Genomic DNA, 12,290 nt, shown 5'->3' with positions numbered 1-12,290 from the left:
TTCTGTCATCTTAAAAGAAGAACCCTGAGAATGTTGAAGGCATTACACCCAGTGCTGTTGTTAACAATATTGATTTTATTCTTTATAGTTTATCTGTTCTTTCTCTCTAGGAAAAGTCCAGTTGCACTGGAACATTTACACTGTAGCCATAAAACTAGCCTTGACAAATTTAAAATAAATCATACAAAATATGTTTTCTGATAACAGTGAAATTAAACTAGTAATGAGTATCAAAGATAAGTGGAAAAACTTCAAATATTTGTAAATTAAACTATATATTTCTAACTGGAAGGAGGAAGTCAAAGGAAGAAATAGATTATATTGTCATTTGAATGGAAATAAACACATAACTTATCAAAATCTGTAGGACAAAGATAAAACAGTCCTTCAAGATGGTGTAGTGCCTAAGGCATTTGACTGCTAACCAGAAGGCTGCCGGTTCAAACCCACTAGCCACTCCTTGGAAGGAAGGTTGGGCAACCTACTTTCGTAGTGATACTGCCTCGGAAACCCAAGGAGGGGTCACTATGGGTCGGATCCGACTTGATGGCGGTGAGTTTGGCAATCTTGATCAAAATGTCATCAGGCATTTTTATTTGGAAATCAATAAGCTGATTTGAAAATCTATATAGACATGCACAGGACAAGATTATTAATGACAGCTACTTTTCTTATTATGCTTATGTTATAATATTTCTAAATTAAATATATATTTTATTGATGTAATTAAAACAAAAATGCCAAATGACACCAACCTCAAAACATAGAGTATTTACTAATAAAAAGACTAGTAAAATGTGCAAAGCAGAAAAGATTGAGAAAGTTACTATGTGTATGTTTGTGAGAGAGACAAATACACACACACACAGAATGTGTGTGTAATGTATGTGTAATGATTGGAAAGGGTGGTGAAGGAGTCTATGAAGCCCTAAATTCTACGAATAAGAGGGAAGTAAGTACTAGAACGGTAATAAACTAGGCTAGTCCATGAAAAAAAGAGCACTAAACCAAGAGTGTTGAGAGCAGAAATCATACTTGTCTTATATATTCAGTCCCAAATTACTTGTTTGGCAGTTCCAAAGCACTTTTTTGACAAAGGAAGAAATGAAGAGAGGGAGGAAAGAAGGAGAGAGAACAGAGGAACAAAGGAAGGGAAGGAGACTAGAATCTAAGAAAAGGCAGAGCATCATGGGTGGTGAAATGGAGAAAGCACCCACCAGATGGGTCAAGCTGTTGAAACATGAATACTTGTAGCTGGTTTCAGAACTTGGACAGTGCAGGGGAAAGAAAATCCAGTCTTTTGAGTTTTACTATATATTCTTTACATATAACATGCCCACATAAACAGTGCACACACATGTAAGAGACCTTGGAAACAAATGCTGGATGGGGTTATGTGGTCTGCAAAACCCATATACCATACTGTGGTAGTTAAGGTTGTATGTCAACTTGGTTGGGCCTGGTTTTGATTGGCTGAACAGTTGGATATAGTTATTCCCCATGATGAGACTGGTAATCAACTCCATGCTGGAATCTGCTGGAACAGCCTTAAGGATGTGGTCTGCTTTCACTATACAAGAAGAAGCATTGAGAAAGGGCTCAGGAGCTTTTTTGGCATGCTTGGACTCTGCCTGTAGTCAAGTCTTCATTCAGCAGTCTGCTATGCAGGCCCTGCTGATCTTGGGACTGTTTCTGGACTTGAACTAGTAACCTGACATGTTGTTTGATAATCTTGGGATTGTGCCATTGTACTTGTTGGCCTTGGGTTTGTCAGACTCAGCAGCCAGTAGCTACCTGAGTTAAGAGAAGCCTCTAGCTTCAGTGGCCTGGGAGTAAGAACCAGAGCTGAAGCCCAAAGTTGAGGGGCTTTCACCCAGCCCTTAGAGCTGGTACTTTGAATTCAGACTTCTAGCCTCCTAAACTGTAAGAGAATAAATCCATTTGTTGAAGCCACCTATTTGTGGTATTTTCTGTGAGAGCCACATTAAAAAGAACAAACTCACTGCTGTTGAGTTGATTCCACTCATAGCAATCCCTTCTTAGGTTTCCAAGGCAGTATCTCTGCGGAAGTAGATTGCCCAATCTTCCTTCTGAGGAGTGGCTGGTGGGTTTGAGCTGCCAGCCTTCTGGTTAGCAGTCAAGTTAGAGAATCAAAATATGCACCTTATTTGCATAAAAATACAGTGCACAAGAGAGCAGAGAAGGACTGAAGTGATCAAAGGTCAAACCTTCAAATCAAGTTACATAGAAACTTGTCATTGCAGCATGAGAGATGTATAATTCTGTACTCCAGCAAAGGAGGTCGTGGACATTCTGTTGTTGCAAATATACCTACAGCCTTGGTATCCAAACATAAGCTTGCCACCTGGAGGAGAAGAAGAAAGACAAGAAGAGGGGATCCCAGTTTTCTGCCTCCAAGTTCCAGTCCAGGAAGACAAGCTTTTGTCATCTAAGTGGTAAACAACAAACATTTGTTCAAAGTATCTATGATTTAATGAGTGAGGAGAAAGAGCAAACAGCCCTGAGGGCCAAGCTGCTTGATGGAGAAGGACTGAGTTGATTCAGGTGGGCTTCTTGTGGGTTATCATGCCCAACCCCAACACTCTCCACTGAGCCTTCATTTCCCAAAAGCCCTACCACAAACAAAGCTCAGTGGAATTTTTACAGCCCAGTTCCTGTCATCTCTCAGGATTTAACCACATTCAAGGGCCCAGACATCTCACAACAAGAACTTTTTCTCCTGATAGTTCTGTTGTTGTTGTTATGTGCCGTTGAGTCGGCCCCGACTCATAGCGACCCCTCCTTGGGTTTCCAAGGCAGTATCACTAAGGAAGTAGGATTGCCCAACCTTCCTTCCGAGGAGTGGCTGGTGGGTTTGAACCACCAGCCTTCTGGTTAGCAGTCAAGTGCTTTAGCCACTATGCTAGTGGTCTTGTAAAAGGTCAATAGCAACACAGCATCAAAATCAGAGGACCTTTATGCAACTTTTTAGCGGGGAAAAATCTTCCATAATCTCTGCTCCTGCTTCCAGGGCTCTTTAAGAGCATAAATTCCTTTAAGGTTTGGTAGTGTTCATCCAGGAGATTTATATAGGTCCCCACATACCTTCAAAACCTTCTTCAGAACACACTGCTGTCTATCTTTGTTCTCTTTTTCTCACAATTCCCAAAATGATCCACATGAAGACACTAGTAACATATTTGCACCATCTTCTGACCTCCCTTAACTCCACAAGAGGAAGACAGAATCACCATCAGTAGCCCAAGGCCTACTCCTGCAAGGCCAGACATGCTGCCTCTCTCCAGCCTGCAGTACCCATCACCTCTCTGCTCGGTTCAATAATTTGCTGCAGTGGCCACACAGAACTCACAGATTATGGGGTTTACTAGGGAAGCAACAGGCTGCAATTCAAGTTCAGGAATACACTCAGTTTCTCTCAATCTGCTGTCTCTCAGCTGACAGTCTCTCTGTCTCTCTCCCAACAATGCATGTCTCTCTCAGCAGCACATGTCTCTTGCATTTCTCAGCCAGCAGTGAGAGATTTCTTCTGCGTCTAGGAGGACTCCTTTTGAGCCTGGCAGAGTGACCAAACTAACCAATCCCAACATCAGAATTCTATACACCTGAGAGAGAACGGACTTCCCAAAAAATTACTTTGTGCTGGTCTAGACAGAAATATCCCAGGTAGATAACTTTAACAATCAGGAGCTACTCAGTTGCTCATGGCAAATTCCACCATGGAGTTTACAAAGACTTATGGCTAGAAAAGCCATACTATGTAATTCACTACACTGCAATATTAGAGCTAGAAAGTCAAAACCAGCATAATAAAGTTGTTTCTGGGCCCAGCTCTGTAGCTTGTCAGTAGATAGTGCCTGCAGCCTGGCCCTAAATAGCAAGAACAATGGCCAGGTCCTCATATACACTGGTATAGGTGAATGTTCTGAAAGGAAGGTTTGAGTTCTCCATAGTTACCTTTTATCAGAGGAAATTCTTCCCATTTCTGGGGGGCTTGCATCATGCGGCTTTGTGAGAAGGCATTTGTGCCTCTGGGGATAGAGACTTTGTCCTGGAACAGACAGAATCTGTATACTCACAGGTGCTCAGGGTTCCTGAAATGCACTGTGCTGTTGGAGGGAGAAAAGGATGAACTACATTGCAACTCCCCCTGGTCCAACACTGTGATTTTATGACCTCTCCTCCTAGTCCTTTCAGAACAACCCTCATCATATGCCTTCTTCACCCAGAAAGAATCTTCCTAGCTCCTTTTCAAGCAGAGCTTCTGTACAGTGAATTGCTTGGTATAGTTTTTCTAGCCATGGTTGTGACACCCACTAGATAACTGGGTGGAACTATGTAAATGTAAAGTGCTTGTGGCCCACCAAGGAGATTGGATAGATTGCTAATAATGTAAATAAGGTACATCACAACCTTGTGTGGTTGGGGCCATGCAAATAAAGTGTACAGAATTCTAAGTTAGTTTTGTCATTCTGCCAGGCTTAAAATGAGCCCTCCTAGAGGCAGTAGGGGGAGCTCTGGTAGTGTAATGCCTAAGGCATTTGACTACTAACCAGAGGCTGGCTGTTCAAACCCACCAGCCACTTCTTGGAAGGAAGGTTGGACAATCCACTTCCATAGTGATATTGCCTGGGAAACCCAAGGAAGGGTCGCTATGAGTCAGATCCGACTCCACGGCAGTGGTTGCATTTTGCATAGAGGCAGTAGGCGGGATCTCACTGCCATCAAGACAGAATAGCTGGTGGTGGAGTGGAGGGTGTCTTTGGATCCCCGTGCTGGACATGCTTGGCTGAGACGACTGACTGGGAGATGACAGCAGTGGAACCAAGAGGCAGGAGACAGAGCAGCACACTTACGGGCCCACAGAAGGAGAAAGCTGAATGCTTTCGGGAAGGAGGCTTGCTGGAAGAGTGGGTTGCACCTACCAGCAGAGCTAAAAGAGCTTTGTAACCCTTGCTGAGCAGGGCAGAGGTCAGACCCAGAGGCCAAGGGCAGGAAAGGTGTGCCTGAGGGCACAGCAGAAAGGAGACTGTCCTGATCAAAGAATTGTATCCTGAGAACATCCCTGAACCTGAACTGTAATGTGTTACTTCCCTAATACACCCCATAATCATGAGTATTGTCTGTAAGTTCTGTGTGGTCATTGCAACAAATTATTGAATCCAGGAGAGAAGCAGTGAGTGCCTTGGGAGGGACGATTGGTGTCAGAATTGGTAAAAAGGCTGTAGCGTGGTGACATGTCTGGCCTCATCGGACTAAGCCTTAGGCTGCTGATGGTGATTCTGTCCCCCACTTGTGAAGTCAGAGGTCAGATGATGATGCTACCTCTATGTTCTTTCTGCAGCTTCCAACATTTCATTCTGGTTTGATCTCCTGCTGAGAATTTGCATTTCCGTCTCAGATATACTGGGCCAGAATCTCATTTCAACAAGATCTCTGGGTAATTCTTACAGATTCCCAAGTAATTCTTATGTATATATTATGTATATCTGGGAAATCTTGTTAAAATGAGATTCTGATTTGGTATAAAAACGAAACTCATTGCTGTCAAGTTGGATCTGACTCCTAGCTACCCCTCCTTGGGTTTCCAAGGTGATATTTCTATGGAAGTAGATTGTCCAATCTTCCTTCTGAGGAGTGGCTGGTGGATTTGAACCGCCAGCCATCTGGTTAGCAGTCAAATGCATTAGGCACTATGCCACCAGAGCTCCTGATTTGATATAGCTGAGGTAGAAATGCAAATTCTCAGCAGGGGTTTGAACCAGAATGAATAGTTCAAAGCTCTGCTTTCTACTCAAATTTAGGGCTCTAAGTAAGAAAGCCAGAGGAATTTGAGAGTATCATCTTGCATTAAAACTAAGATGGGAGATGTGTTGGGCCTGAAGTAAAATAGGGGAAGGAGGAGGAAGGGAAGATGAATAAAAACGTAAGCAGGAACAAGGGAGCAAAGGAGTGTAGAGGCTTAAAACCAAAAAACCCAAACTCACTGTCGTTAAGTCAGACCCGACTCATAGCGACCCCTCCTTGGGTTTCCAAGGCAATATCACTACAGTAGTAGATTGCCCCGTTTTCCTCGCAAGGAGTGGCTGGTGGGTTTGAACTGCCAGCCTTCTGGTAGGCAGTCAAATGCCTTAGGCACTACACCACCAGAGCTCCTGTAGAGGCCTAGGGGGAAGGAAAATGGGTGGAGGTTGTGGAGACCACCTCTAAAGAAAAGATTAGGATAGGCCTTGCACCTCAGCCTCACCTATACACAGTCCAACAATCCACGGTCACTGTGTGGGTTCCATTCACCTACACCCGGTTCCCACTGTCCTCCCAGATACTCCCAGGAGCTCACCTTGAAGGAAGTTCAACAGCAAGTAGAGGCCTAGCAACAGCAGTAGGCGGTGCTTACCTATCTCAGAACCCAGCACCAGGGAGAAGCAGAAGCCTGGGCAGAGCCAGCAGGTGTTTCAGCCTCTGAAAATCCCTGGTTTATAACCCCAGGCTAGGAGGAGGAGCCAGTGGGAGCCCAGGTGGAAAGAGTACTTCCTGTTGTCTGACGGTAGCCTTTGTCCTGGCTCCTTGAAGAATCCCTGGCTCTGATCACCTCAAGGCCACCCAAGGGAGCTATGCTTTTTCATGGCTTCTTTCTGTCTCCTTTCATGTAGCTTTAAAATGGGAGAATAACATCTGCCTTACTCAGCCAAAGGATTTATGAAACTCATGTGAGTTACTGATTCTGAAGGAACACTAGGCCTCAACCTTCCGTACTTCAGGGGACTTCTTCACTGAAATATAGTGGGAATTAAAATATTTGAAACTCTTAATAAAATAGGTTCTGAGAAACGTGCTTGACTGTTTCTAAAGCTCTGAACCAGAATAGTAATGTGGGGCTACTGTCGAGACTGTGGTCCAGACTAGATGTTGTTGTTGTTAGCCACCATCCAGTCAGCCCCTCATTCAAGGCAACCCTATGTCTTACAGAATAGGACAGCTCCACAGGATTTTCTTGGCTATAATTTTTATGGAAGCAGATTGCCAGTCCTTCTGTTCCATGAAGTCACTGGGTGGGTTTGAATCACCAATCTTTTTTTTTTTTTTTTTTTAAGCAGCTGATACAAACCAATTTTGTAGCACAGGCTCTTTCCACATTAGATAATCCATTGCTATCAAGTCAATTCTGACTCATCGTGACTCTATAGGACAGAGTAGAACTGCCCCATAACCTTTCTAAGGGTGTAAATGTTTACAGAAGTAGACTGTTACATCTTTCTCTCACAGAGTGGCTAGTGGGTTTGAACTGCCAACCTTCAGTTAGCAGCTGTGTGCTTAAGCACGGCACCACCAAGGCTCTTTTCACACTAGATAGAGATATCTATTTACTTCTATTTGGGTGGAATTTAAAAATACTGATTGTATGATAAAGTTCTATTGCTTTGGCTTCACATAAAATGTAGCTCTAAGCACACACCAGAATCTGAGTTCTCCCTTAACCAAATGCCAAACTTAAAAACTTCAAAAATTCCCTCTCCTGTTCTACATTCCTCTTGCAGCATAAGAATAGGAATCTCACTGTCGTAGAAGACTTACTCCAGAGATGTGTAATTCATCCAGTAGCTCCATGTGAGAAAGATGTGGCATTCTGCTTCCATGAAGATGTCAGCCTTAGAAACCCGATGGGGCAGTTCTACTCTGTCCCATAGGGTCACTGTAAGTTGGAATTGGCTCAAATTGCAATGAGTTTGGGTTTTGATTCATCCCAAAACAACCCTGAGCATCAATTGAGAGCTTGCTATATGCCAGACATAGTGCTAAGTGCTTGGAAAATATTACTCCAATTGATATCAACATCTCCATTTTATTGATGAAAAAGGTAAGAGGAAGCAACTGATCCAAGGTGGCAAATAGGATAATGGCAGATTCAAACCCAAGTCTGCCAGACTCCACTGACCCTGTCACTGTGCTAGTACCAAGTCTTGATGTGTTCCAAGAGTCTCCAAAACAATGTCCAAGGACCAAAGGGCAGGACCTCTGCAGCCAGAAATGTCGCTTATAGCTCCTTTAGACACAAAAGTTCCTAGTACCATTATAAGCAAAAACGGACATAAATCAGCAGAAATGATTTTCTATATCATCTGCTAAGAATACGTATTTTAGTAAGTAGTTCTTTGGAAGTCCAATATAGTCCTAATTCCAGAATGCTCTGGAAGGGAGAAGGGCATATGCCCTTTGCTTAGCCCAGCCTGCAAGGATTCATTTCTGTCCAGTCTCTGGAGTTTTTCCTTGATCCTCCTTCCACAGGGCCCTGTTGTGCAAGTGCCCCAAAGCCAGGGATTCCTCCTGTATTTGTTCATAGTCCTTCCAACAATGGACAAGACCCATTTTTGCCTGCAACAGTGCTGAGGAGCTTAGCATTGTACATAGTCCATACATCGGAGTTAGGAATGGACAACATCAGAATTTCAGGGCAAAGAAGTAAGTGCCATTTTAATAAGCATATTAATAGAGTTGATATAATGCAGTTAATGTAACCTGTGTAAAGCAAAATTTGGCAAAATCATCTCAGTACATGGAGATATCAAAAAGCAGGCAACTTCCTTCTCAGCCAGGGTCAAGGATTTTTTTTTTTTTTTTTAAATCTCTTTAGTGTTGTCAAAATAATGGAAGTACAAAAGAAACAAACGTATATAGGGTTTTTTCAGGCAGTTCATCTGTATATGTAGAGAGAGACCTCTCCTTTCAGAAAAGTAGGAAAGTTCATTGTAACCATTACAGTGAGCTCTTAAGGAGAAAAAAGAGGCCATACAAAGTAAAAAATAAATGATTTGGCTACCCTTAGCATAATTAAATCTTGCTCTTTTTCCTTCCTGAGGCCACCAGGTGGTCCTCGTGGCTGGGCCAGCACTCATTTATTTGTACAACAAAGATATCTCAATTACTCAGGAAAATCCAAAGATTTAGAATTGTCTTTCCAGAAACAAGGCTAAAACTAGATTAGTTTCAGTAAAGTTAAATAATTTCCACAAAGTAAACATTGACTGCAACAATGGGCTCAAACATAGCAACAATTGTGAGGATGGTAAGTGACTATGCAGTCTTTTGTTCTGTTGTACAGAGGGTCACTCTGGGTCTTAACTGACTAAATGGCACCTAACAACAAACATGAAATGAGTTCAGAGTTGAAAAATGCCTTATCACAAAGAGGGGTTTGCTGATTTTACTATCACCGTGCCTCTACCCACGTCTCTTTTGTTCTTGTTCATTTGTTCTTGGGAGCATTCCACATTGTTCAGAGTCTTTTGTGAATTTTATATGGACTCAGAAAAATGTGTCAATCTGGGCCTCAGTTTCTCTTTTTTAAAAAATATTTCCTCTTTGTCATACTATTAGGGTTACTAAGAGCTTGACCAAAAATCCCCATCACTGCTTAGTAGAGATCTTCATTGAAGCAGTCTGATGTCTGATTTAACCTTGTTTGTATCTGTTGACTGATGACGGGGGATATCATTTGTGGTCTTAGTAGCTGTTCATATTCACTTAAGATACTTGAGATTGCACACTTTAGGAGGGCAATTACAATGATAGGGAGTAAGACAGCAATACCCAAAGTTTGAAAGATTCCTCTAAGCAAAGGATCCAATGTCGAAATTAAGGCAAGAGGATAAATCCCATGAGTTTCAATTTTCACTTTGGCCAGTCTGGCAGATTCTTTTTTTTTTTTTTTATTGTGATTTGGGTGAAAGTTTACAGAGCAAATTCATTTTCCATACAGTGGCTCACATACACTTTGTCTCATGACATTGACTGCAATTTCCCACAATGCAACAGCTCCCCTCCCACTTCCTCCCCATAGTTACCTCTTCCCTGTGTCCTTCCCTCTCATGCACTCCTGCCCCTTGAACTTTCTCCCTGTGCATACACAACTCTTCTATTTTCCCATGATTGATCTCTCCAAGGAGTGTATCTATCTAATGTAAATGTTCAGCTCATATGCCTGTCTTTTGTTTGGCTGGAAGCCACAGGAGGGGGTTCAATTCCGGAACTGAAGGGCAGCTAGGGTCATAGTCTCAGTGGTTCCACCAGGCTCTACCAGACCAGCAAACATGGTCCCTCTCCCCCTTTTTTTAAATGATTTTGAATTTTGTTCCGCATTGTTCTCCCTTTCTATCCAGGTTCTCCTACATAGATCCCCCTCTGAGTGGTTGACAGTGGTAGCTGGGCACCATCTAGTTCTTCTGTTCTCATGGTCATATAGGCTGAGGATTGCATGGTGTACCAGTTGCTTGGACTAATGGTTTCCATGCATCTTTGGTTTTCTTCATTCTTCATTGCTCTGGAGGAGGAGAGACCCATCGTTGCATCTAGATGGCCACTTGCAACCTGTTAAGATCCCAGTCACTACTTGCCAAAGTGGGATGTGGAACAGTGTTTTTGTGTACTGTGTTATGCCAATTGAGCTTGATGTCTGCTCAGTTTGGCAGAGTCTTATGATTGAGCTTTGGTTGATACTACACTGTGATAAATTTCATGCTGAGCATCATTTATGTACATATAGCATTGTAACTCAATCAAAGCACAAATACCTTCCTATGATGTCAACATATAATCTAAAGGTAGTATATAATGTAAAGTAATTTTGTGAATTATTGACAAATCTTTGGGTAAGAAAAGATGTGTTGCCCAATTTCTAGTTGTAATGCTACTTTGTGTAATATAATTTGTAATCTTAAATTGTATCTTCCAACACAAGAAAGTCCAGCTCCTGTGACTAAAGAATCTAGTCTTATAATTTAAGCATCCTAGAAGTTTGCTTTTAGTTAGAGGGTTTTTTTTCTGACTTTCAATGAGTGCTACATCTAAGCAGATAATAGGTTATTCTTTTGTTTCCACATTATTGGTCCTTCTCATATCCCTAATTTTCTCTTTGAGTAAATAGTTATGGATAGACACATGAGAACAGGATAAGCTATGTAAAAAAAAAAAAAAAAAAAAATTGGTCCAATTAAAAAAAAGAAAGAATTGGTCCAATTTATAGGTAGAAAACAAAACCATTAGTTGTATGAAGTTTATAAAGAGATATAAAAAAGCTCAAAGACAATGCCCACAAAGGTATGCTAAAATTTTCTGTTGAAACATAAAGTCCTCTCTATAGTCACACTCCTTTTGATCAAAGATAACCTCAAAGCAGTTATTCTTGGTCTTAAAATAGTGTCTGAACTATCAAATACTGCGTAACAGACATCCTAGAAGTGGATGGTTTTAATGAGCAGAAATTTATTTTCTCACAGTTTGTTGTTGTTGTTGTTATGTGCCCTCGAGTCGGACTCGACTCATAACGACCCCCCTCCTTGGGTTTCCGAGGCAGTATCACTACGGAAGTAGATTGCCCCATCTTCCTTCCGAATCTCACAGTTCAGGAAGATGAAAATCGAAATTCAAAGTACTTGCTCTAGGGAAAGGGAAAGTCTGCTGTGGGGGAAAATCCATGTCTCCGCTTCTCTAGCATTCCCAGTGTTCCTTGGAGAACTCTATGAGGCACATATCTTCCAGCTGGCTGCTCTGTGCCCATTCTTCTCTTTCTTTATCTCAAAAGTGACACACTCTACACTGGTATGTCCTCATTAACTTAACAAATTAAACCTGATTATTGAATGGGATCGCACACACAGTTACATGGGTTAGGATTCCAACACAAATTTTGTGTAGACTCAATTCAATCCACAGCAATAAGGTTGATCAAAAATATTTATCTAGGTGCAGGAAGAACAGTAATTGATCATATGTTGTTGCTGGTGTTAGGTGCCGTTGAGTCAGCTCTGAGTCATAGCAACCTTCTGTACAACAGCATGAAACACGTCCCAGCCCTGCTCCATCTTCATCATTGTTAGGTTTGAGCCTGTTGTTGCAGCCACTGTATCAGTCCATCTCATCAAGAGTCTTCCTTTTTCACTGACCTTGTACTTTACCAAGCATGATGTCCTTCTGTACAGACTGATCCCGCCTGATAACATCTCCAAAGTATGTAAGATGAAGTCTTGCATCCTTCCCTCTAAGGAACATTCTTACTGTGGTTTATCCAACACTGATTTGTTTGTTCTTTGACAATCCATGATATATTCAATATTATTTGCCAACACTATAATTTAAATACATTATTTCTTATGAGGTCTTCCTTATTCATTGTCTGGCTTTTGCATGCATATGAGGCAATTGAAAATACTATGGCTTTGGTCAGGTGCACTTTAGTCCTCCTGTAAGTGACATCTTTGTTTTTAACACTTTTTTTT

Source organism: Orycteropus afer, unplaced genomic scaffold (assembly GCF_000298275.1).
Source record: "Orycteropus afer afer isolate SDZICR_OR568_19922 unplaced genomic scaffold, OryAfe1.0 scaffold00074, whole genome shotgun sequence".
In the NCBI taxonomy this organism is placed as follows: domain Eukaryota; kingdom Metazoa; phylum Chordata; class Mammalia; order Tubulidentata; family Orycteropodidae; genus Orycteropus; species Orycteropus afer.
The sequence above is the reverse complement of the archived record's forward strand: the minus strand, read 5'-3'. Positions refer to the sequence as shown.